The sequence below is a fragment of the Cryptotermes secundus genome, unplaced genomic scaffold, assembly GCF_002891405.2.
Source record: "Cryptotermes secundus unplaced genomic scaffold, Csec_1.0 scaffold173, whole genome shotgun sequence".
Taxonomy (NCBI): domain Eukaryota; kingdom Metazoa; phylum Arthropoda; class Insecta; order Blattodea; family Kalotermitidae; genus Cryptotermes; species Cryptotermes secundus.
Genome location: NW_019736395.1, coordinates 212,247 through 240,202, shown reverse-complemented (window position 1 = coordinate 240,202; position 27,956 = coordinate 212,247). Strand labels below are relative to the sequence as shown.

General features: G+C 42.7%; 1 long non-coding RNA gene across 2 annotated transcripts in view; it reads left to right on the top strand.

The window, feature by feature from the left end:
* The window catches only part of LOC111869809, an 87,871-nt gene that overhangs the window by 16,754 nt on the left and 43,161 nt on the right, over positions 1–27,956 (top strand). For both annotated transcript variants that reach the window (XR_002843737.2, XR_004513593.1), the window contains exons 2-3: positions 4,689–4,729; positions 20,569–20,834. This is a non-coding gene — a long non-coding RNA (uncharacterized LOC111869809). The remainder of the gene's footprint in view (positions 1–4,688; positions 4,730–20,568; positions 20,835–27,956) is intronic.

Here is a 27,956-nt window from a genome sequence, read left to right as displayed (position 1 = left end):
TAAGTAAATGTAGCCTCCTTAATCCTTTTGAGTGACTTTCCCGACAACGTGTATTCTTTAATTTTGTTTAGAAAAAGAATACTTCAAAACGATTTAAAGTAACAAAACCTCTCCTACTTACGAAATGCTTCTGCGATTCAAACAATATTGTGAATGCTTCATAATGCATGGACATACCAAGAGGAATTACAAATTAACAACTATAGTCGTATGCAGGCATCAACGGAATTGTATGCATAATCGGCTGACATCGCGCTTTCCTCTGAATTTGCACTCTTTCATCAGTTCAACATTTCCGGCCATCGACAGCCTACATTCAGCTGAAGGCTGCCAGTTTAAGCCCAACCTACGTCTAAAATTTCTCTCTGAACGAAACGAAAACAACTTGCCTAGATCAAAACAGACACTGGAAATCTTGTCCCTGCAGATTGTAAACACACAGTGAGTATTGTGAAACTCGCCGATAAGGGAAATATAATAAAAAAATAAACGACAGTTTAGCTAGAAGCAAAACGTGTTACGCAGTTCCCGCAAATGTACAGAAGTCGATATTTCATATTTATGTGTTTGTTGAACGCGGGCATATGGAGCCCAGCACTGGAAAAGCGGCAACGCTTCAGATTTATTTTCGGGAGGTAAGGTAAAGGTAGAGCTTTAATTATTACAATCACTGGAGGCCCATAAGTTTGTGAGATGTTGAGGCTGACACATTTTCTAGACAATCGACTCACAGATGACGGTAAAGTTGTCAGTCTTACTCGCCGGCCGCCCTTTACTTCCAGGAAGATTCCTGGCACTCATTTCTGTTAGAGGCTGAATCGGCCCAAGGGCCATAATGTGGCTGGAAGGATTAGGTAAATTGAAAAACTCCATCTCCACCTCGAACCTGCGACCTTCCGCCTTATAGCATAGTGCCTCAACCAACTACGCTACCACGTACCCCATATTCGGGAGGTACTCTGTTCAAATCTCCATCAAGGAATACGCCCACATATCTCTGATAAACCATCCGATCAGGGAAGCCAGCGATCTCCAATCTGGATCCCCGTTATCACCGCATAAGTAAAAAACTACAACCCCTTTCAATGTAGAGTGAGTGGAAAATTTGGGTTCTCTTGTGTTGGTGCTATACGGAGAATTTTATCTCTCTAGTGATGATTCCTATCATGAAAATTCTCTGGTGCAAGGCTTCATAACGAGTAGAGTTTATAATACTTTAATGTTTTGACTTAACTCTCACAGATGATGTGCTGTGCTTGGCTTGTATACACTATCGGGTGTTGGTACAGGTCTCCAGAGATGGGGTTTAGCACTATCGATTGGGCCCAACAGAGTAGGTTTTACCTGAAGGCGGAGACAGAATGTACTAATGTACCAGTCATCACAATACTCGTACTCTTAGACCTTATTGACACTACCACGTATAGACTGACTGCCCTAACTTTCGAAATGATACGGTCTCAGCGAGTTTGTGTTTAAATAAACCATGAAGAAGAGGCACAGAAGAACAGTGCAGACTGTGCTGAAAATGGAGAGAGAAATAGCGTTATTTGTTGTGTATTGGGCATAGACTTGGCACATATCCGAACTGCAAATCAGCTGTTGGATTCTCTCTCCCGTTGTGGCTCGTTTTATGCAGCTGTAACTTCTAGAATGTTCTGAAGAAGGAACCTCTCTCGTTGCTCAATATCAAATAGGCGTAACTGTCAAATCTGGATTTCCAGTCCAGCCTCCGAGTACCCAGAGCACGACGGAGTTCACAGAGAGAGACAGCTGCAAAATCTCTTGCTGCGTTGTGCTGTTCGCGCTTCACTTCAGAGGGCACCACTTGAAGCAATGCATGATGTAATTAGTACTTACTTACTTACTTACCCATGGAGCTGAGCCCTTCTGGAGGAGCCGCCAATTTTGCAGCTACTCAAGAATTTCCCAGCATTTTATGGAACCCGAAGGTTCATTGCCGTGTTCACAAGAGCCCTCCACTGGTCAATATCCTGAGCCAGATCAATCCAACCCATACCTATCCATCCTATTCCCTAAGATACATCTTAATATTTTCCACCCATTTACGCCTTGGTCTTCCAAGTGGTCTCTTTCCTTCTGTCTTTCCCACCAATATCCTATATGCATTCATCTTATCCTCCATTCTTGCTACATGCCCTGCCCACCTCATCCTCCCTGAGTTGATCATTCTAATTATACTCGTACTTGGAAAAGAGCACAAGTTATGAAGCTCCTCATAATGCAGTTTTCTCCAACCACCTGTCACTTCATCTCTCTTCAATCCAAATATTCTCCTCAACACCCTGTTCTCAAACACCTCAGTCTATATTTCTCCCTTAATGTCAGAGACAAAGTTTCACACCCATACAAAACCACAGGCAAAATTATAGTTTTGTATATTCTAATTTTTATGTTTTTGGACAGCAGACGAAAAGACAAAAGGTCTTGGGCTGAAAGGTATCAAGCATTACCCGAGTTCAATCTCCTCTTAATTTCCTCCTGAATCAGGTTTTGATTTGTTATCGTTTTTCCCAAATATAAATTGTGCCACATTTTCAAAACATCTGTTTCCTACCTTTACGTCATGATTTTGTCCTACATTTCGGTGACCAGACAGCAACATATATGTAATCAGTACAGGTAACAGAATATTAAAACCTTTAACATTTTCAGCAGTCAAAGCAACAAATGTTTCTATTGATTAATTGCAAATCAACACTACATGTTTCGACTCTTAAAGGATCATCTTCAGGTGTTCTTCAGATACACAATTAATCTGAGACTTATAACTTACTTGTATGCACAACTGTAATGTTAGTAAATGCTGATATAAGACCATGAGCTACAAGTCGGCGGAAATAAATTGTGTATCAGGAGAACACCTGAAAATGACCCTTTAACGGTCGAAACATGTAGTGTTCATTTTAAATCTATAAATAAAAACATCTGTTGCGTTCGCGGCTGGACATGTGAAAGGTTTCAATATCTTCTTAGCTGTAATTCACGCAACAGGATTCAAACAATAAAAATAATTGGTACCAAATTGATACAACTAACCACTTTCGTCCTTCGAGTCAACTTCAGCATGTCCTACCAAATTAATAGAAATAATGGAGTCGTTTACAATTACTTTTTCAATCTTAAAATAATTTTAAGGTAGAGTTATATGTCCATATATGAAGTATAGACAAATGTAGCGCCACAAATTATACATGCAAAATTAACAACATAGCAGTCAATTTGCGCGGATTGTATCATCAAGTTATGGGCATAGTGGTCCATCTGTAAACCTGATATAGTACTATAAATTTTCGAATAGATCAGTTTCCTTTATATCTGATTATTTATTAATGTATTCTGCCATTAATTTGTAGGGTTCCTGTTCATGGCACCTATCGAAATATGCCTTCTCTCACAGCGTAACAGTAAGTGTTACTGGAGCGACTGATGCCTTTATTTAAGTGCCGGGTATGTAGAGAGCACATACGTAATGTTACAGGTCACCGGGAGGTCTGAGATTACGCAACCCACATACTTAATAATAAATGCCCATACTGAGAAAGAGAACAGACCATGTGGACCGTAGATTTTGCAAAGAAGAAGGCGGAATCACGAGTATAAAGGAAATTTTCTACAGCTACAAATGAAACAGAAACTAATCCAATTAACACTTGAACAAAAATTCGAGGACCGAGACATATTTCCTGATGTAGCACTATACGCCTCAGTTACGCATGCGTAAGAAATCCCCTCGTGGTTACACACGATACACATGAAGGGGCCGGGATAACGTAGTAAGTGTAGCGACTAGCTTCGGGCTGGACGACCAAGATGTCGGATTTCGAGTCCCGGTAGCGTCAAGAATTTTCTGTTCTCCACGTCGTCCAAACCGGCTCTGGGGTCCATTCAGCCTCCTATCCAGTGTGTGCCGCGGGTTCTTTCCCCGTAGGTAAGGCGGGCGGTGACTGAAACTGACCACTCAACTCCAAGTAGTGTCGAGGTGAAGGAAATGTGGCTTCATGGCGTAGTGCTTAATTAGTTAAGCACAGGAACAACTTCACCTTTAGCTTTCACACCTGAAGGATAAGAGCATTGAGTGAGCGTAGTTACAGAGTAGCAGCAGGCCAAAACGTTCCAGAGATGAAGCTGTCGAGCCTTATGAAGAAGATGTTGCAGAGTAGCGATACAGACCTCCTGCAGCGGAGAGTGAGGACGGGCGTATTTCAACAGGAACATCTCTCCCTGTGCTCGATTGATTAAGCACTACTTCATGTAAACGTATGGGGAAGTGGAATTATAGTTCCACCCCTCTAAACCTCGCAACTAGACAAAGGTGAGTGAAAAGCTTCACGCCTCGGGCGATATGTTCCCAGGTTAGTAGGGTAAGAGGCTGGGTGGATTCCAGAGCCGGTATGGAAGCTAAAGAGAAGAGAAGGAGCCCTTCCTCCAACCGGGAATAGCACGTCAACTTCTTGACCCTTCAGCGACAGCCTCGTAACCAATGAAGTCAGTCCAATGTGCGATTATTGCCGGTTAGAAACTTGTACGGGTTGTTCATCGTGGCGGGTCGGCCTACCAGCAGCTGGAAGTCGCCTGCGCGGAGTGACATACTATGCTGTTGGTACGTAGTATTGCTATAGACGGTTGTTGAAATGATTGTAAACTTATTTTATTTCCTTTTTCAGGTTTGGGTGGACTTCCTTGAAGATGACCTGGACATTTCTGGGTGAGTTCATTTATGTTTTCATTATACAGCATTATGTAGCGATGTTCTCTGATCAGAAGGCATTACTCCACCCGCAAGAAGGGCTCCCTCATCATCATCAGTAATCTCTCAGACGACAGGTCCACAGTCTCTTCCAAAACAATTCCTCCACTTAATGCGATCTAGAGCTTTCTCCTTCAAATGACAGTATCCTCTTCTGTCCCCAAGGTCATCCAGCATCTTCTTACGTCTTCTTCCTCGTCTTCTTGTCACTTCTATCCGCCCCTCTATCTTTCCTTCGATAGCTTCTTTTAGAAGGCAGTTTCTGCGTAAAACATGACCAATCCAATTAGCCTTCCGTTTTCTTATTTCATGTAGGATATTCCTCTGCTCACTGACTCTAATTAACACTTCTTCATTTCTCACATAATCGGTCCAACTGTCCCTCGTCCACCAGAAAAAAAAACAGTAAACTATTGTTTACATTATTGTATTTCAGCATACCGTTGCATTAATGTATCACTTCACACACTTCCTTATTTAATTCAAATATAATTACTCCTTAACTTAAAATAATATTAAAATTAAACTGCTACATGTTTCAGCCATATTTTGCCTTCCTCAGGCAACAGTTCACTTGTTGAAATCGCTACGCTCTATTGTTCTTACGTTAAAATTTTCCATTATTATTCCATATTGGTCGTACTATCGTTAAATTACATTTTCTTGATAACATCTTTTCATGTGCTAGCTTCGTCTTGCAGCGTCAATGTTTTTGCGTCATATTGTGCAGCCCTATGTGCATCACTGTGCTGCTACCTACCGCTGTTACTTCTATGTGCTCCATTAGTATGTATGTTCCGATGCGGTTACTTTGGTCGAGTGTATGTCACTTTATTATTATTATTGCATTAGGGGCGGAAGTTAGCGTAAAGCAGTAATGTCTACTTTGATGTCCTTACAACGTGAGACACATGTTGACAGTCTCTAGAAAGATTTGCGCCTTCACTTTTCTGTCGCTTGCGACCGTTACTGAGGGATCAATTTCCGAGTAAGTCGACGGGAATATGAGAGCAAACTTCTCCATCAACCAGTTCCCTCGGTCATTCATCTATTCTTTTCAATTCGTTGCCCTGAAATCTAAAGGACAATGTGCGCTCCTTAAAATAAATATTGCTAACACATTTTAAAGGCAGAATACTGAAAGCTTAGCCAAGAGCCGTTACAGTGCGCGGGGAAACAGCAGCATTGCAAGTTGCATAGAGACGAAGCTACAGGCAGGGCTCGTACTGAAAACAGAAGAAAACCGACAACTCACAACTTTAACTGTATTTATTTGTAGTTCAGTTAACGATATAGTCAAGAATTTAGGGCACACATCTTTTAAATAATAGAAATACGTGCCTATCGGTGGATTATTTAAGGGTCGAATGGTAAGATGGTTGATGAATTGGAAAGGATTTGGAAGGCAGTAGAGGCTGCCAAATCAAGATTTGTCTGGAGAGCCTTGGAAACAAAGGAAAACCTCCGTCAGGATAATCTGTGTTTCGGTCAATACTCGAATACAAGAGAGAAATGTTATCGCAATAGCAACCTCGTTATATAACGCCGAATTATTGTGTGATTAGTAAATAATTGAAAAGAGACAGGATGGAAGTGGTTTCTGCCTAATTTGAGGCACCGTCCCGGTGTTATTCTGAAGGTACAGGGAACATAACTGCAAATTCCGACAGTTTTTATGGGAAGTTATAGCGGCTCATTGTCCATTAAGCCTGATCCGTAAAGAAGGGGTAACGCGTAAACATAGTGATTATCGGTGTGTGGGAGCGCGTCTCCACCTTACCATCCTGCATATAAGGGAACCCTCCCAGTACTGACCGCATTTTAAAACGTGACTTCTCTCTGTAATATGGGCATTGATTTGGTCGAGTCCACTAAGTGAAAAAGGGTTGTAGGATGTGACTGGATTGTATCATGGCTCTAGTTTTACGAGCATGCGCAACGAGTAATATCATGTACTCGGAAATCATACTGTGTTCTTGAAGGCGGATTCACCAACATGCCTAGGAAACATATGCAGAGGGGTAAATCAGGTCACTCTGCTGCCTGTATTTGAGAGGGAAGTGTGAGATACCCCCACTACACTACTACTTCCCCTCGCAATCTCGTTTCATGCGCGACCATAAGCCATCACTTGTTTTGTCTGGTCTACCTTCCCTCCCTGCTATAGTTGGGCTGCGAACTATACCGACCGAGCGACCGCCTTTTGTCGGCGAAGTTAGTTCCAACTATAGCGGATAGAGGGGGTCGCGTGGTCAGCGCAACGGATCCCCGGGGCCGTTATTCTCGATCTTCTAGACCGGAGCCGCTATTTCGTTATAATACTACTTATCAGGAAATCTGGTAGCGCCGGGAAATGAACCCGGGCATAAAGAAATGTTGATAAAGTAGTACTATTTCTTTTCCTGAAATATTGTTGCGTAGGCTGCCCCCATTATATATTATGTAAATGTAAATGTTTTTAATATCCACTTCATGGGCATTGCACAAAATTTCCTGTAAACAACTGACTCTCATTATGTTACCTTGGAAACGAAAGCGATTGTTATTTAGTAGGGCATTTTTGGTTGCTGAATGCTGAAGAACAGTGAAATTCACTGACTGCTGAAGGTGAATTCGAGAAAATACATACTCTGCTTTGAGCCCTTAGTGCTAACACCGTTATTTTCCTGAATACACCACCAATTACCACCGCCGAACTTACATAGTTCCCCGTCCCTGATTTATTTATTACGGGATTGCTGGTTCAGACGGATGGGGTTGATTGGATTAATTAGGAAGGGGTAGGTTACATGAGAATGTCGGGAGTTTTGCATGTTCACAACTGTCACTGACTGACAGTCAGTTGTCATTGTTTTCACAACATTGTAATGACTGATTTATTACCCAGTTTAATATACGCAACCACTGGAAAGTAACAAACACCTTGTGGTTACGTCGTTCTTGTTTCAATTCATTAATCAGTGCGTCATTGATTTAGACTTTTTTTTTTCCCCCTTGGCACTACAGCTCCAGTGGACCTAGGCCTACCTCTATGAACTTCTCCGTTCACTTCGTTTTTTCTAGATCTTACACATTCGGTAGGACTCCTTGGGCGGATGATCAGCTCGTCGCAAGGCCTCTACCTGTACACAAACACAGCAAAACGCACACACTCAAACTAACATCCATTCGAACCCACGATCCCGGTTTCCAAGCGAGCGAAGACAGTACATGCCTTAGACCGCTCGGCTACCGTGACCGGCAGTGTATAAGAATAATATATAAGAATTCAGTTCGTACCTCACAGGAAACAGATCCGAACCTACGATCCCGGTTTCCAGGCGAGCGAAGACAGTGCATGCCTTAGACCGCTCGGCTACCGTAATCGGCGATTTAGACTTTACTTAAACTAAATAACAACACACACAACACAACACACCCTGTTAACTGTTTGTGCAGTTCAGTGACGGACTCTAAAATCATGAGCGTTCAGCGGGAGTCTTTACTATGACGAGTGGTATGGAAATGTTTCGCCCAAGATTTTTTAATCAGACGTTTCCAAGGGATTTCTATAAGTTTTCAAATTTGTGACTTCAATTGAATTAGCGTGACAAGATTCTCCTTTAATTTATTTGCCTTAACAGTTCTTGTTTATCCCTGGTCGTAAAGTTGCCTCTCTGCTCCAAGCCGAAATTCACTTCCAGCTTAAACAGCCAAAAGTCTGAACGAGAAATCAGTAACGTTCAAGTTAATTTCTATTAAGACTAAGTATCACCCTTACGAAATGAAGCGACACGGCATTTCATTCTCACATCACCATCTTAAATAAATACGAATTTTTAACTTAATTTTGAATAATCAAATTAATGAGTGTAAATAAATAAGAATTAATTACAAAAAAACTGTCCCTGTAACAGACCGTGAAGGCACATATGATCGACGTTGAGGTTCCCAAATTTTCTAGACAAATCGGCTCACCGATGTCGGTAAATTTGTCAGCCTTATGTGCCGCCCGCCCTTTACCCCTTCATGAAAATTCCTGGTACTCATTTCTGTTAGAGGCTGAGTCGACCCCAGGGACATTGTGCGGCTGGAAGGGTTAAGTGAATTGAAACCAGCGACATTCCGGCTTGAAGGGTAATGTCTCAAGCAACTAGGCTGCCTCATGCCCCGTGAATTAATGAAATTATAAACGGGCCTCGGCTAGGTTAGTGTAAATATTATGGAGAGGATTCAGTTTTCGAGGAAACTGCCATTCTGCTTTTTGAGGTCCAAATGAATGTTTCCTCTTTTCCGAGTGGACATGTCCTGATTCGCCGGGTGTCGGTCTACGATAGGTTTTCTGTGTGTATCACTAGGTAGCAGCACAGACCAGCTTCATGACGGTCTAGGTAGCAGACGCATATGCTCATGTTCAGAGGCTGGGTTTGGTAGTAAAAATGATGACCGTGCTTGAGGAGTGTACTACCAAAGAGCGAACCTCTGTTTTGTGCTTCTTGTGGGTAAAAAGTTCAAATCAAAGGATATGCATAAAGAAATATTACCTCTTTTCGGAGAAAGTGTTTATCGCCTAAAACTGTTCACACACGGGTCGAGAAATTCTCAGATAAATTCTCGAGAAAGTCGCAGATATCCATAAAGAAATACTACATGTTTACGGTGGAAGTGTCTGTCTCCGAAAACTATTCACACCTGGGTAGACAAAAAAAAATCCTCTCAAGAACGCTTGAAAGTCGCAGATGATGCCCGACCAGGAGTGGAAGTGGCTGAGATAACAGTCAAAAACTTCCATTCTGAGGGTTTAAACGAGCTGGTGAAGCGATGGGACAACTATATTGGCGCTTACACGTGACAAGAATTAGGGGTTCTAGCTCAGATTTATTAGATTTATTAGTACTTTGTTTTTTTTTCATTGCTAGTGTGGTGGGACTGTTTTTTTTTCATTGCTAGTGGGGTGGGACTAAGTCCCTTGTAGTGCGGCCACTTCTGGCCTATTGTACCAGCTCCAGATGATAGATGAGGGTGATTGTGGAGCAATTGGTGGAATGAAGATAGGCAAGGAAAACCGAAGTACTTGGAGAAAACCTGCCCCAGCGCCACTTTGTCCGCCACAAATCCCACTTGGCCAGAACCGGGATCGAACCAGGGCCGTCGAGATGGGAAGCCAGCGACTAACCGCTTGAGCTATGGCGCGGCTAATTACGTACTTTGGTTACTATCTCGCTTAATTATATTTAAATACAGCGCTAACTCTGATTTACACACATTGGCCCTCTCCTGGTAACACAATTAAAGCATTGGAAGTAGAGCTCAAATCACTCCAAATATTACACATAAGTAAGATCTTCATCACACTCTTAAATTCTCATAGGCCGACCTCCTGTATTCTTCCGTACTCCTAGACCCAATCCACCCTGTTCGCGCGCTTCCGCCCCTCATATCTCTGTCGTAACTCTTAACCGTTCGTCATAACTCTTCTCGTATCTCTGTCACTCCTAGTTACAATTCGCTCTGACCTTACAGCTCAAAGTAATTGTTATATAGCCTCAGCACGGACAGCGTAGGAAACAATTCTATCGTTGATAAGGTAGACCGGAAATAAAACAAGTAACGTGATATCTCCTCAGCCCATTGGTGCGCTGACTGTGGCCTAGCAACGAGCTATAAACATTCGTCTTATTGTTGTAAAGCGCTCAACCTAAGGTTGTTTACAGGTCGTTGCCTAGAAACGCTCTGACCATCCACGTTATAATATCAATGTTGGTGGAATTTGGAGGTTGGAATGTCACATGTTTTACGTTTTATATACATTTGTGCCCTATTTACTGACTCTTCCTCGTACTGCGTATATGGGAAAGCAAGACGTATCCTTGTTCAGTCATATCCCCCCCCCATGAGAATGTCCCTTCTGGATAATGAAACTATAATTATAACAGACTGTGAAGACAAAACTTCGCTGTGACTTCTAATTTCCACCCTCGCATAGCAATACACAACTTTTAGAACTGAAGTCTCTGATGTGCTTTCCAGTCCTAGCAACCGGCTGGCATTTCCACTCCATATGCAACGGAATGCAAGACTTACACGGCAACTAGAAGCTAGTAGAAACACAGGGACCGGAATGGTACAGATTAGTTACAATAGGTGGACGTGAAATTGGTGTTTACTGTGCACAAATGTGCGACATACGAGCCTTGGCGTAATAATATGACATGACTGTTTGGGGATTCATTCCATGTTCGCAACATGCCAGCAACGTTCGCTGGATCTAAGGTTCTCTCAGTGGGCATGTTGAAGAGTGCTATTTTCTGGGCTGTGACGCCATGAAATTCGGTAGAACTTCACTGACATTTCCATGGAAAGCACTTCAGAGTAGCCTCCCCTACAGGAGAACTCCTGTAACAGCAACAGCATTTGATGTTCCACAGCAGTGACCGTGAAGAATAGAACCACTGTATTCCGAGATGTCAAACCGTGTAGTCTGTTAGAAGTTCAGAGATGTTTTGAAACTACACGTTGCCTCCATATTAAAAGTGTAGAGTAGGCACGTCATACGGAGCACCTGTTGTAGATCTGAGGGGACAATGACATGGGACGTAATACGTGTAGTCCTGTAGATGCTTACCGACGTTTCGGAAGAAAATTACATCCAACTTCAGAGCGAAAGTAGCCTCTCTACAGAGCATAATTATGCAGGATTTGTAAATCTCATGTCGGTGGCTATGAAGTGCGTAATCGTCTGCTGTGTGACGCCGTGTAGTCCAATAGAATATCACCGAATTATCAGAAGAAACGCGTTCCTCCATTTCCAGGATATAAAGTAGCAGCTCCATTGACGACAAGTATGTTGGATTTGAGGGTTTCATAGCAGTGACAGGAATATGACCCCGTGTAGTTCTTAGAAGGTTATCAGCTTTTCAAAGGAAATTATTGCCTCCTCTTTCGGGAATTGTGATTTTTTCTAGTAATTTATTGTGCAGTTCAAGAACCTTATAACAGTGGCCTAGTAAAAAAGAAAAAAAAAAGTAAAGCTATCCCTGTAACAGGCTGTGGAGGACCATAGGTTTGTTAGATGTCGAGGTTCCCACATTTTCTAGATAATCGGCTCATAGATGGCGGCCAGGTTGTCAGCCTTACGCTCCAAGAATACTCCTGGTACTCATTTCTGTTAGAGGGTGAGTCGACTCCAGGGCCACAGTGCGGCTGGAAGAATTAGGTCAGTTGAAAAAATCCAATGACCTTATCGGGATTGGATCCCGCGACCTTCCGGCTTGTAGCTAGTGCCTCAATCAACTACGCTACCGCGATAACAATGGCCTAGGAGAAATAAAAATGTACATTTAGAAATTTCGCTTTTTGAAAGTTCTCCACGGACGGATTGGTGCATCCATTTTCAAGATGCGAGAAAGATGAGCCAGTGTTCATATACATATATATATATACATTATGTCCTGTATTTAAGTGACTAGGCTCGGTTTTTGGATTGGTAATTTAATTTTTTGGACTCTTTGAGAACCGTAACTACAATTAATTATTACGTTATAGCTAATTTTCATGCTCTAAAATTCGCCATCGCACGCAGTAAGCTTTGCAACGGCTCCAAACCGTATAGATTTATCAGCTTTCGTGTTCATTTCCTTATCGGCTGCCGACTGAGTCATAGATCCTCATGGCCGCAACTCCTGACCATTGTCTCCTAGCCAGGTCTGGCCACCAGTGTCTACAACTCATTATTGCAGAATAGCACTTAACTTCCGTCTCAGAACCAATTGGCCCCTTTATATAACATCAGAACCGACCCAACGGTGAGCACCGCCTCCAACAGTTCCTTTATTATTGCATGTTTATCTGTTTCGGCGGTTACTTTTTTTTTTTCGCCGTTGAAAAGTGGTTATATAGCCGTTGCTTAGCAACGGCAGTCTCTTCTGGCTCCACAATTTTGGCCTTTAGCGGACATGTCACTGTAAGTTTCGGGCTCACTGGCTCAGGGAGTAAGGCTGAAGACTGGTGTCAGTTCTGGCCAATAGTAAGAGTGGGCAGTGGTTACGTTTCGCTCTTCCCCCTCCCCATTGGGCCGGATATGCCACTAACGCCCACCTTTCCGCGTTGGTCTGTAGGATCAACGACGACGCACCAAATAGNAGCTCCACAATTTTGGCCTTTAGCGGACATGTCACTGTAAGTTTCGGGCTCACTGGCTCAGGGAGTAAGGCTGAAGACTGGTGTCAGTTCTGGCCAATAGTAAGAGTGGGCAGTGGTTACGTTTCGCTCTTCCCCCTCCCCACTGGGCCGGATATGCCACTAACGCTCACCTTTCCGTGTTGGTCTGTAGGATCAACGATGACGCACCAAATACATTTCGACCCTGAAGATGGATGCACAGTTTGCCTCACAAAAGTCGGCAAGGGTGCCAACACTAACACAGTGTAAACACCTTACAGCTTAACTGACTTCAAATAAGAATTGTCGGATAACAACGCCTTGTCACATTTGGATATAATTTAACGTCAAGAGAGATAACAATACTTTGAACTAAATCGATGGAACAATGTCGTTATTAAGAAGCAAACGGCTACTCAGCTGGTCAAGAAATTACATGCGTTTGATAAAAAAAGTTTTTCACATACATCCCACATTTCAGAATATCCTGAACCACATTAATCTAATCAAAATCCTCATATTCAATTACTATATGGTTTAATTTAATGTTTTCGTTATGTCTAATAATGCAGTTCCTCCTTTTACATTTTCTACGCTATTCTGCCCATCATGTGCCTACTTCCCCACGCATGTCTCATCATTGCTGGGTTTATCACGCTGATGACAACTGATGACAAGTACAAATTACGAAGCTCTACAATATATTTTCTCACTATATACCATAGAGTAGTAGGACAGTTGATGAATGATGAACTAATAAGGGTTTCGAAGGAATTGGCCATGGCCTAGTCAAGATACTGCCCGGGACTTGCTTCGAGTAATTGAGAAAAACGACAAAAAAGCCTCAGTCAGGATAGGAGGTATGGCTGCCGATATTCGAACTGAGAACTCCCGGATACGAATGCAGAACGTTACCGCTATGCTACCAGTTCAACAATTTGAAATTGCAGTTAATTCATGAAGTGCTCAACGTCATTCGCGTTTAGAGCCCCACGTACTTGTGATGAGGGTGATTTCCTCTTGTCTCCTCCCCCTTACTTCCTATTCTTATCTCGTCTCTTATTCTCCCTTCTGGTTCATCCCTCTGTGAAGCCAGCAAGCCCGAAACGAGCCCTGTGGATCATACCACCCCACAAAATCTTCTGCAAACCCTTCTCGTTCCATATGGAGCAGAAACCACGATTTCCCTTTCAAGCGGAGATCAGTGGCGGGCATCTCTAGAACTTTCCATACCGCCTGTACTAAAACTAGAAAGGCGTCAGGACTTCGCCCACATCACAATAAAGCGACGTTTTTATTCTGACATGCTTACGTAGGCTAACACAAGTTCCAGTCAATCGCTCTCCGTTTGAAGCCAAAACACTTCCACCGACTTGTGCTCCGGACACAATGCCGTAGGGGCAGATATCTGGCTTCTGTAGGCCTTCTGTTTGAATCCCGGTCGGTTGATTGAGAACTTCATAAACTATGCACGGTGTGTGTGAAGCGAGGTGTTCGTCTGTACGCATGTTTCAACTTCAGAACCGCTGATCGGATTTTGAAGACTTTTCTGGTGCTAATGTACTGCACTGCAGGCTTGCCCAAATTGGCACTGTTTAATTTCATGCAGACACAAATATCAGTCTACACGACAGCACGTACTTGTGAAGTGGGAACGACGCAAGCGTTATTTCATACACGATCCCCAAATGATTTATGGTAAGAGATATATAAACATACATTTTTTCACGATAATTTTCGTGACATAAAAGTAAACGAAAGGCTGCTATTAACGAGTATCGAATTTGAGAGCAGTGCCTGGGGTTTAAGCCTAACTCCCAAGCCACTAGATGGAGGATCAGCACTAGTCACATATCCGCGATTAGCTTCTTCGGTATATCCCCAGCTACACTCCATATCTGGAAGCCGTTTCCTCCATCCGCAACCTGAGGACTTGCCATGCCGTGGTGACAAGGGACCCCCTTACTATGAAACCCGTAATTTTGTCAGCAGATTTTCATGGAAGTTAATCTTCGTCTCTCATATTAAGACATGAACATAGGATGAGGGTGCTTGAAAAGAGGATGGTGAGGAAAATATTTGGACCTGAAAGTGGTAAAATAATAGGATGCTGAAGAACAACTGCATAATGAGTAGCGACGTAACTTGTGCTTCTGGTAAAATTGTATAATAATGATCAAGAAAAGGAAGATGAGATGGCGGGCATGTACCGCCCACGGGATAGAAGCGGAGTGAATTCATGATCTGTGGGAAAGCAGGAAGAATACAGGCCACAAGGAAATATAGAAGGAGAATATTAAAATATATCTTAGAGACAAAGGACATGGGAATGTGGGCTGTATTGAGCGGGGTCAAGACCAATGGCGGTCTTTTTTAAACACAGCAATAAATATTTGGGTTCCATAAATTAATGGGAATTGCTTTAGTAACTTAGTAACTGTTGGCTTTTCAAGGAATTCAATTCCATGGAATTATTTCTTTTTCTCATAGAAAACCGCATATGTTTTATTTCAAATAATGTCCTTGAATGTTTCAGTGATTGCTGAACAAACACAGTACCGAAGACTTCCCGCAAAATCTTCTAGTGAAATTATTCAGTCCTTCAAAGAAGAACATTTTTATGAGCACATTCCAAAATAGACAATAAATATTTGTTTAGTATTTTAACTATTGAGGAAAGGGCTATTACCGTATTTACGCNCAAGTTTATATAATGCTACCGCATTCCAGGTTGCGTTATTCAGACAGACCAATTATCAATAACGCAATGCATAATTGTATGGTAAACTTGTTCCTGAGCTCAATTATTAAGCATCACGGCATAAAGACGTATGGGAGAGTGGAGGTATAGCTCCAGCATTCTTGACCTAGACACTAGATGGAGGTGAGTGGTCAGGTTCACGTCCCGGGCGTTTTACCCCCGGGAAAGGAGCTCCTAATACACATTGTATTATGAGGCTGGTTAGGCATCAGAACCGGTCTGGAGGCAGTGGAGGAGATAAGTATTTCTTACACCTGCCGGGAATCGAACCACGGCCGTCCAGCCCGTAACCCCTAGCTATACTGACTTGAGCCATCGCGGCGTTAAATACAAATATATGCCAGCAGCACTTACAAACAAGTACCATGTTCCTGTGACTTCAAATAATCTTAAGGGCGAATCAGCTGAGGAGGAATGTAAAGCGACAAAGACATTTTTACAAATTATATTTTCCTCAAATATTATGTTTTTGGACATTATTCATCGTCTTGTCTTAATCTAAAAACCTCCCTGTTTCATTTTCAGAACTCAACATTTCGGAGCCTGGATTCTTTCTCCGTCTTCAGGTAAAATCTACTCAGTTGGGCCCAATCGATAGAGCTAGTCCCTATCTCCGGACAACTGTGCCCGTTCCAAAATGGGGTACATAAATCAAACACAGCACAAACCATCTGCGAGAGCTAAGAAAATATTAAATAATTAAAACTCTAGACGTATGAGGCCTTGCACCAGAGAAGTATCTCGATTGAAGTGATCATTAGCAAGAAGCAATACTCCTTATGGGCCGCGCCATAGCTCAAGCGATTAGTCGCTGGCTTTCCATCGCGGCGGCCCGGGTTCGATCCCGGGTCTGGTCAAGTGGGATTAATGGTGGATAAAGTGGCGCTGAGGCAGGTTTTCTCCGAGTACTTCGGTTTCTCTTGCCAATCTTCATTCCACCAATTGCTCCACAATCACCCTCACCTTTCATCTGGGGCCATTACAATAGGCCAGAAGTGGCTGCAGTACCAGGGACTTAGTCCCACCATACTAGTAGTAAAAGAATACTTCTTATGATACCAACATAAGAAAATAAATTTTCCCACTCAGACTACACTTGATGGATTTGTACTTTCGTGATTTCTGCTGTGAGAACGTAGGTACAGATGGGAGAGATGTCCACACTGGGTTGACAGATCGGATGGTCGGCTGGGACAGTGCCTTGTATTGGGTCACTTAGTTCACTTCCTCCTGCATCCTTCTCAGTTAACTGCAAGCCTACTGTTCAATGTCATTCAACGCTATACCTTCTGATTCACCGGGAGCGTCGTTAAATAACTGCAAACAAGACAGAATCATCAATGAAAGTTCGGACGTTTAAATCATGGAATCATCGTCCACATTAATCTCCAAATTTGCTTCTGACTGGCTGTGAACTCAGTTCAGTTAAATGGCCTATCTTGTTTTTACTACATAAGTACTGCACCTTCGTTTGTTTGTGTTAATTTTAATGGCGTTAATTAATAATGAATTGGGAAGTATTTGCTCAAGGCCTAATTTGAGGCAGCAGTTGTGTGGAGGGACCGAGAGAAGTTATTATAAACATCATATTTGAACGATATACAGAGTGGTCTAATGGGGCTAACGTAAAGGCACAAATGCAACGGGATCATTGGCATACGGTGGAATTTTAGGAAATCCGTAAAATGCATATTAGACCATCGATACAAAGGTGCGAAATAATGGGAAAAATAAAGATGCCGTACACTTTTCTTTATTAATATGGCATTGGACCACGTTTTGCAAACATTAAAGCCGCCATTCAGCCGGTCACGGTTGCCGAGCGGTCTAAGGCATTTACTGTCTTCGCTCGTTTGGAAACTGGAATCGTGGGTTCGAATCCCACTCAGGGCATGGATGTTTAGTTTGTGTGTGTGCGTTTTTCTGGGTTTGTGTATGGGTAGAGGCCTTGCGACGAGCTGATCACCCGCACAAGGAGTCCTACCGAATGTGTAAGATCTAGAAAAACCTAAGTGAACGGAGTTCATGGAGGTAGGCCTAGGCCCACTGGGGCTGTAGTGCCAAGGAAAAAAAACCGTCATTCTCTACCGGAATTTTATACCATTATTCTTGATGAACATATTCAAGTTGCTTTAGAGGTGACGGAGGTGGGAATCTATTCCTCGCCCTAGTTTCCGAAACTGACCATAGGGATTCAATGGTGTTAAAATCTGGTGATTGTGCTGGCCAGGGAACATGTTGAAATTAACCTTCATACTCTTCAAACCATGACTGAACAGGTCCAGCTGTGTGAATGTGGGAATTGTCGTCTTGGAAAAATGCATTTTTATTCGGAAATAGCTTCTGGATCATTAGATGCACCTGATTACACAACCTCTTCATATACTCCCTTGCAGTAATTCTGTCATGAAGGGGCACACGGTAGCGTAGTTGGTTGAGGCACTATGCTACAAGCTGGAAGGTCGCGGGTTCAAGTTCCGATGAGGTCATTTAATTTTTTTTTGCTTGACCTAATCCTTCCGGCCGCACTATGACCCTGGGGTCGTTCAGCCTCTAACAGAAATAAGTACCAGGAATTAATTAAATAATTTTCCTGGGGAGTAAAGCGTGGCCGGCGCATAAGGCTGACGAGCTTACCGCCATCTTTGAGCCGATTGTCTAGATAATGTGGGACCCTCAACGTCTCACAACCCTATGGGCCTTCATGGTCTGGTACAGGGATAACTTTACTTTTTTTACTGTCGAAACAGATTATCGCATTGCGTGTACGTGCTGCTGGGTACGGCAGAGTGCCAGAAGATGCAGTTACTGAAGGGCGACAGTAAATAGACATTTCCAATATAATTCCGAAGGTGTGTTATGAGGGCCAGCCTCACAATTATCATTAAAATGTCTACATGATTTTGCCTTGTATATAAAACACTCCCATAAGTCAGAAATTTTGCCTGTAAATACACATAAGACATTACATCAATAAGATAACACAGACAACATCTACTTGCTTCTAACATTGACTGCAGTGTATCATTACTTCTAAATGCGACAATAATTTAAATTTGTGTTTAACTGAAATGACCTGGATACTTTAATGTTCTTTTGTGTAAATTATATTGGTTCGCATTCGCTTCTCTACGCCTTAGGATCGAAACATGTTGGGCTGCAGGGTTATTTAGACATTACGAACTTGAAACACTACACGCAGTTCCACACATACGTGTATACATATTGTACCGACAGAAAGACTTCTACGAAATTGTGGTTAATGGTTACGTTCTTTACAAAATATTTTTTCTAAAGGGTTCTTTAGCGAGGACAGTGAAAAGTTCTCTACTTTCCATAACTGTAAAACCATGTCACGTGGTATAGCGACGTGTAACAAACAAATATATACGTTTTATGTGGAACAGTAAAAGTAACAAAGTAAAGCTATCCATGTAACAAGCCATGAAGGCGCATAGGCTTGTGAGACGTTGAGAATCCCACATTTTCTAGATGATCGGCTTAAAGATGGCGGTAAGGTTGTCAGCCTTACGCGCCGACCGCGCTTTACTCCCCAAGAAAATTATTGAATTAATTCCTGGTACTCATTTCTGTTAGAGGCTGAGTCGATCCCAGGGCCATAGTGCTGCCGGAAGGATTAGGTCAAGTTGAAAAAAATCCAATGACCTCATCGGGACTTGAACCCACGACCGTATTGTGCTTTAGGATGGTTTAAACTTGAAAAAAAAAATCGTAATATTTTCCGATTTTCTAATGTTCCAAGGAACCCACCATTGTTAGGCGCCGCAGGACGGCACTGGAGACAATCAGACTCGAGCGACTGGCAGCAGCCAAAAGGATATGCCCTTTTAGCAGAAGCCTTGCGTTTCAGTTCTCGAGATGAACAAGTTGTTCACATGTTCACAGTCCGCCCCTCGCCTCGCCTCGCCTCATGTACCGTGTACGAATGGCGGATTCATTCTGTAACACTCACAGTCTCTAACTGGTATGCGAACTTCTGCTGCTCAGGGACGGAGGAGCCCCAGGAAAAATAGGTCCCGAGAGATGCAACACACAGGCTCGCGGGTGCGCGTGTGTCATTTCTTTCCCTTACGAAAGAATGGGAGAAACCGAGTTATGACAGGCAACTGCGCGATTTCATTCCATTTCGACTTTATTTACTTTCATTAGTATCATCTTTCTTCTACAGTATAGCTGTAATAATGCTNATATATATGGGACAGCCGAGTCGGTAGAGAGATGGGCTACAGGCTGAACGGCCCGGTTTGATTTCCGGAATGGCAACATTTCTTTCTTTTCCACAACGTCAAGACAGGCCCTGAGTTCAAACTAGCCACATATCCAAGGGATACAATGAGCGATTTCCCCCAGGGGTAAATTGGCCGGGAGTGAAGCTGATCATTCACCTCCATCTAGTTTCAAGGTCAACAATGCTGGAGCTATACCTCCACATATTTCTTCGCGGCATAATGCTTAATTAATTAATCGCAGGAACAAATTTACATTTAGATTCTGAAGGGTTCTCTCGATGATATATATAACACTCAGTGTTATTGGGTTTTTGGACTTCATCAATCGCCCGCTATTCTATAAACTAAAGAACATCATGTTTCGGAAACTGATCAGTTTCCGTTATCAGGTGAAGGGAGCAGACAACTGCTGGGTCTTCTAGAAAGAGATAACACCTAGTGATTGAGGTTAGCTCTTTCTGAGGTGCTCAATAGAGTGTTTACCCTACTCACCTGAGGAAGGAAACGGGTCCAGTTTCTGAAACGTTGTGATCCCTAGCATTATAGAGGACCTGCCGATGGACGAAGTCCAAACATCCGGTAATTCCGAACTTCACCTTTACATATACATTAGTGTAATATTTGCGATCCACCTTTTTTGTTTGCAGCAATGATGATGGGCGATGCTGACACGTGACACAAGCGACTTACTGGAGACCACTCAGCGGCCTTAAAGTCGAAAGAGGACTTGACGGTGCCGACGCGGAGAAAGATGAAAACGTGGGGAGTTTCATGAACAAAGGACAGGACTCGGGGCAAGCAGGAGGAGCCCGCCTATTCTGAAACCACGAAGATCGAAAACTCCTCCATATGCAGCACAACAGTGGTGCCATCTGCAAGGGATGGATGAACCTACAGCACCGGTGGAGAGCAGGTAAGTCATTGCACTCTGCACTGTGGTAGCCTATGTGGATGGAGGCTTATAGAGAAATGAACTGATTACAAGGGAATACACATGCAACAATAGAAGACTGGTTTTCTACGCTCTCAATGCCGTATATACGTAGAAATGTAGGCAATTAATTCTTCACAGAACTTCTTGTTTGTACTCATACTTGTCATCCGTGCTAGTGCCTAATTTCACTTGGCTCCCCCAGCTGCTCATTTATTATTATTGTTATGAATATAAGAGCTGAGGATAATATTGGTACACCCATCGGGTTATCCAAATGCGTTCTAGAGAGATAGTACCTCAGCGAAGGGTGTATATATTCTGAAGATCATCATCATTATCATCATCATCATCATCATCATCATCATAACAGACCTTTCGGGTCAGAGCCCTCCTCAGAGGACTCTGCCAGACTTGTCTCTTCCGTCGTTAATTAGACCAGCCGATATTCCCTTCCCTGTATTTCCAAACACTGATGTTTTCACAGAACAAGGTGGTCATCTTTGCATCCAAACACCAACTTGAAGGATTAGGTCCTAATATATATGTCTCCCAGTGTAAGAGTGGCCCAGTTACACCCCCAGGAACTAGGTTCCCTTTTCGTCGCCTTCTGTGACTCGCAGGGCTACGGTGCAAGCATTCTAACCCGCCTCCACACAGGATATTTAGAAGATCACTGTACATTATTTCAGCATCCTAAATTATGCGGCGCTATCATAAACCCCACCACAAATATTCGCGCTTTCACCATGCTGTTCTTTTATTGCTAGTGAGTTGGGACTCAGTCCCTTGTACTGCGGCCACTTCTGCCCTATTGTACCAATCCAAGATGATAGGTAAGGGTGATTGTGGAGTAATTGGTGGAATGGAGATTGGCAGGAGAAACCGAAGTACTAGGAGAAAACCTGCCCCAGCGCCACTTTGTCCACCACAAATCCCATTTGACCAGACCCGGAATCGAACCCGGGCCGCCGCGGTGGGAAGCTAGCGACTAACAGCTTGAGCTACGGCGCGGCCTACAGCATGCTGTTAATACAGATCATTGCACAGAACAGTAGCTGAATTCAAGTGATGGCAGACGCAGGTACGTAGGTTCGGATAACATGAATTGAGAAATGTATTGCATAAAGAACTCATATAATGTAATAATAAACGCCACATTTTGTGGCAGTAGCTATGGAAACGGAATCTGAGGAGCCAGCGCTGTACTACTGCAAAGGGAACGTCTGATTTCTGTTGTAACTCTGAGACTTTTTGTCAATGTGAGCCGCATTCTTCCTAGTCACCGCCGTGGAAACTTCAAATCTTACATGATGTGAGAAATAGTTTTCTGTTAGCGTTCCTGTCTCAGTATCTGGTTCAGTATAATGTTCAGTGGGACAAGAAACATTGAGAGGTAGATGGAGACCTGCGGAAAGGAGGATACAAGGCTGAGAAATCTGCTTGGGAATGTGCCCAAAGAAAATAGTCTTAATCTGTCTAAAGACATTTCATTTAACAGCCATATACACGGATGTAATTCGGACTGAGATTGATAAATGGAGGTATGAAATTGGGAATTGACACTGGAAGTTTATTTAAGTACTTAATTGAAAGTGCAATTTATAATTTGTTCACAACTTCTGCTGTTTGTTGCAGAATGATTGGTTTATTCTACAATTATTCATGTATGTTCTTTTAAATATCGCACGCACGCGTTAGCGTAGTTGAGTGAGGCACTATGCTACAAGTCAGCACTCACATTTTACACGATACACTGAAACAAAAGACTACTCTCACGTTCGTGGCTTATACACAACTTACCACCATGCATTATGCAAACGTTAGAGAGTTTGTTGCTATGGAAACCCGAAATTGCATGAAGGCTGCGGCATACTTAACGTTTACGAAAACAGTGTGTAGGCGCACACTTGGAAGGATATTTCTGCCTCAGGTTTACTTCCTCTATTCGTAAATTCCTATTTCCCTTTCCCCACCCTGGTTCTATCTCCCTTTTTCCTTCCAATCTCTTTTATTCGTTATTTCACATTTCCTTTTTCCCTGTTCCTCTGAATACGCAATGCAGCCGGTTTCTGCCAATATTCAAAAGCAGACGAGGGAAAGCTCTTTGATTCTTCCCTCCCACCCCCCACACCAAACGCTGTTCCCCCAGCTGTGATAGTCCCGACAGAAGGCTTTCAGCGTATTTCCATCTCAAGCAGATTACTTGGCGCTGCACTCAATACACGCTTACGGTCTAAATTTTAAAAATATCATGTACCGTTATTACAAGAAACATGTTTGGCCGAACACTCTCTGAAGTGATGAATATCTGTCTATTTAGCTACGTGCAGCTAACTAGCTATCTGCCGGCCTGTTTGTCTGTACAACCAGGAGACTTCTCAAGCAAGTCCATACTGAGCTCAGTGCCTACGTGTCTAACTAATCAAGATGTTTTTCTCAGATTAGTTTTACAGACGAGAGATTTTGAACTCTCACTGCTGTAAATATAGAATCCGAGCGGGAAACAGGCCGTGGGGATACGGAAGCTGAGCGGAGACTGAAGTTAAGAGCAAATGAGTGACGGTCCCCCGTTTACTCTTCCCATTTACACGTGCTTCTCTTTTCAGCGCAACAGAATTTTACCTATTTTTGCAGCTTATATTGATTCGCTCTTAGATCCTGCCTTCGTTTTCCCTTCCTTATATCAGCCATCGTTGCTTCCTATGGGTCAGACCCGTTTATCTCGAAGAAGGAGACAGCAGGATCATCTGAAACGTTTGGAAATAACTGAATTTATACGGCCTTATATTTTCAGAAGACAAAAATTTCATGTTTTGAGATGTTTAACATGTTGTGTGATGCTAGAGGACATGGGGATCCACCATTTTGCTTTTTGCTTCCACCTGTCCCTTCAGAAAGCTGGAAATTTCAGGCCCTGGGTTCCTGAAAGCGTAAACATTGTAAAATTGACGTCTGTCCTTGACACAGACTATGAGGGCAGGCCACGAATGCCGCAAGCCAATTTCTTGCTTAGCTAATTCTTCCATCACAATCGCCCTTTACAAGTTGCTCCTCATTAAGTAATTGCATCCAAATCCCCTCCCCCCAGATTAGCATGTAATTACATGAGAAATGTGTAATAATAAGAAATAATAGTGAGTTGCACTAAATATCAAACCGAACTGCAGCAATTAGGGTAAGTAACTTGTTGTATTATGTAGGGCGAAGACAGTGCAAAATGATTGATGGCCAGACAGCATGATTGCCAGAGGGAATTGAGGTAACACAGAGGTAATATGACTGAGGCAGCAGAAAAATGGCATAAAACCATCTAGAAATTAGGTCAAAATGGGGGCACAGGGGAGTGGGGCAGACAGCCATGTAGCTGTCGGTCGCTAGGTTGTGATATTGCTTATAGACTACGTGACGAAATATTCCCGCTCTTTATGTTTGCATTCCGCTTCTGCCTGTCATGAACGGGAAATAGAGGCTTCTGCAGGAAGATAATTATTGTTTAATATTAATAGATGTTTATGTAAATTAGGATTTATATATTAAAGCTTAATTAATGATTGTAAAAGAAGACCCTTCTGTACTCTTCGCTTGTTTTCGGGAAACCTTAATTATTGAACATACGAAGTTATACCCATTGCATTCTTTTGTTTAAATATATAGATGTTGTTAATGACGCGCTGCAAAATTGAACATTTAAGTTCAGAAGGCTCAGGCCGAAAGTACGCAGAGATACATTTAAATGCCGTTTGCTAAAGGGTAATTATGTCGAAAATCCTAAGGTGCTTTGAATATAAAGTTTGTCTTTTGTTTTTATCTCAGTTCCCTTTCCAGACATGTCTCTCTGAAGCAAGCATTTAACTTGGTATGTTCAACATACACTCAATGAGGCATGTAGGTCTTCACGCGAGCTGCACAATGTGTCTCTTAAGGCGCGTCCACATTACTCATGCTCGTGCTCGTGCTCGCCAGGCTAGTGCTCGTCTGGCTTTTACTTGTGCCCGTAAATCTTCGTCCACACTACTTTAGTTGCTCGCCAGGCTTCGGCGCGTGAGGATCCGTATATTTACTCGTAGTGTGTATAGGCTGTAGTCGTATTTTGATTTACTGGCTATAGTTTTTGAATTAAAAATTTTAAATTTGTCTCGTGACTTGTCATATCGTCCACATTACTCGCGAGCACAGCGAGTCACACGAGCATGAGCACGAGTAATGTGGACGCGCCTTTACTTTTAACCGAAGTTAGAATGTGCTGACAAATTTTATTAAGAATACCCGATATCGAATTTCTCATGCGTCAGTGTAGGAAGACGAAAGGACGGACGAGGTGATTTAACTGTATGCTCTGCAGGGTTAGGCACGAAGGCACCTAAACTGGAAACAGAAAACACAACGAGAGGACAGGGTGAAGAGAGACAGAAAGCAAGAAGTGTATAGAAGAGACAGAACGAGGAGGAGAGAGGACTGGAAAGAAGATGTTGATGAGAAACAAGAAGCCTCTTGTATCTACAGCCTAATCTAGGCCCGTGTCAAGGAGAGGCGGGCTTCTTGAAGCCGCGCGTTATCATTATGCTGTCTCATGTCATGCTTTAACTTCTCCATTTTCCCTACAGATGGAGGAACAAACGTCTATCTGTTCGCGTGCTGCTCATTCAGTGCAAGGTGTTGGCACGGCTGGAGATTTGGGGCGCGCGCAGGCAGGGGGAGCAACAGGAAACGTCGTGACGTGCAAACATTTGCTCTCTGCTACTAGCGTAGATAAATCTGATTAACTGTGCTCATTACATATTTCATTCGCGCCCACATATCTTAAGGTTAATACTGAGCGAGTGCCGTGAGGAAACTGCGTTATCGGTTTTGGGTTTTCCTATTTTCTGGAAAGTTATTTTATGGTTCATTTTGCCGCAGTCTTTCATTATAGAGGGATGTATAGCGTCTAATTAGAATTGGAATTGGAATTAGAAGCTGTGGCTTGATCGAGTTATTGTCCCTTCATTTGACTACAGAGACTGAGGACATCCACATAAATAATCTCAGTCCAAGACGGGATTTAAATGCACCCAAAACCATGGATAATATTGTCACGTTCTAGGTGTATACGCGACAAATAACTTCACGCCGTATTGAATATAGTGAATTTATTCCACTCGCCCTTACAATCACACAATTTACAATTTCACAACTACTGCTATCTGCAGTATTACAATTACTTGGCCTACAACTGACTGGTGACCGACTCTCTGGCTAACTCGTAATTCGTAACTTGAGAACTTGAGAACTGACTGTAAATAGTCTTCGCTGCTCCTTATTTAGCCTCGTTCCAGACAACACAGAAAACAGCCACGTAATAGGCGTTGCTCGCAACGCTGTCGGGAGTTGTTTTCGCTACGTAGTAACTGCGGCGTCCCGTGTTACGTCACCGCTGTTTACTCGCTTTGCCTAGCAACCGCTGTTTACTCGCTTTGCTTAGCAACCAGCGTGCTGGGACTCGGCTCACTTCGGCTCCGCTCGGCACGTCACGGCTGGCGGGGTGGGAGGGGCGTCATCCATAGCGCAACACGTCACAATACTAAACAAAATTTCATAGTGAATATGTTTACACTAATATAAAATTATGATGGAATTTTACTAAATGGACTGATGAAAGCCATGACAAACCTTGGTCAATTAGCCGGTGTCTAGGCAGAGATTCGAACCCAGTAGCTCCTGAACACNCTTCACCTGAGGACGGAAACAGATCCAGTTTCCGAAACGTCGTGTTTTTATTTGTTATCTTAAAAACCAGGACGATGGATAAAGTCCAAAAACCTAACATATCAGTGTGTTATACACCATCGTCAGAATCCTATAGTAACTACTTAGAAAGAGGAAGGATGTCAGACAACATGAGAAGATACGTAGATGTGACTTGAAAGATGGGGGCAAGTTTTGGAGTCTACTTCGGCCAGAATTCGTTCAAAATACCTGAGAATGACAACGGTACACCTCACTCAGGAGAGTGCATTTCGCATAAGTTTGCTGGAGATCAGAATAAAACCACTTTCGATTTATAGTTGTGGTAAACCTGATTATCATGACCAATTCTGTAGTGGTATTGCAAGAGATAGTGCTTAAATTTGAGGAACTTTCATTTCGGTATCGAAGTCCTGACTCTCTGGCAACGAAAGAGAAGCACATCAACATAACACAACGTTGTCTGAGGCAGTAGCAGAAAACAGAATACAAAGTTCTGGCTTGTCAAAGATTCGCATCACGAAATGTCATACAGACTTCACAACGAAGTGCATGCGCTGAGCGTAGCTTGTTATCCGTAGGCGAAATCTCTCAAACAATATCCCCTCCGAACAATAATAAATAACTGCGAACGTAGACGAAAACAAATGAACGCGACTTTAACCTGTCGGCTCGCTTTACGCTCCGCTTCGGTGTGCATCTTGTATAGGATTTTGCTGTTTGCTAATGAATTTAATGCATCATATTGGTATATTTTACATGTAATATACGAAATTTCCGATGATTATGGTGTAATACGTTTCCGATATTCACATATTTCACTTTAAGAAATATAATCGATGACATATATATTTGTCAACTTTGGGTTTTCGGGGAGCCTAACCCCCAATTCTAGTGTTGCTCCTTTTGGAAATATCGAGATAGTTTATTGCTAATCTTTTGTGTTCGTTGGGGTTGCACGAATCATTATGTATAACGGAATCCGTGGTGGTGGGTTTACGAAGAACGTTGAATGTTAATTCGTTGTGTTCCTTGGTAAAAGCCGAACACTGTACGCCTGATGATGGCCTGATATAGAGGCCGAATATGTCGCGTCCATAAAAGCTTTAATAAAACAAATGTTGATACAGTAATGTCTTCTTTGTTTTAAAATACAGGATGTTGTTGTGTAGAAGGTATATTCTTGTATGCTTTATATCTTATGTGAGACACACAACAGGATGCAAACTATTAAGACCACATTTTCAGCTTCTTGCGGATTACTTTACGACACTACGAGAGGCTAGACATTGTAGCTCCGAATGATAGGTTAGAGTTGAGTTGGAAATTATGTGGAAGGAAGTGGTCGTGGTCTAATTTATTGATATTTCGGGCTTT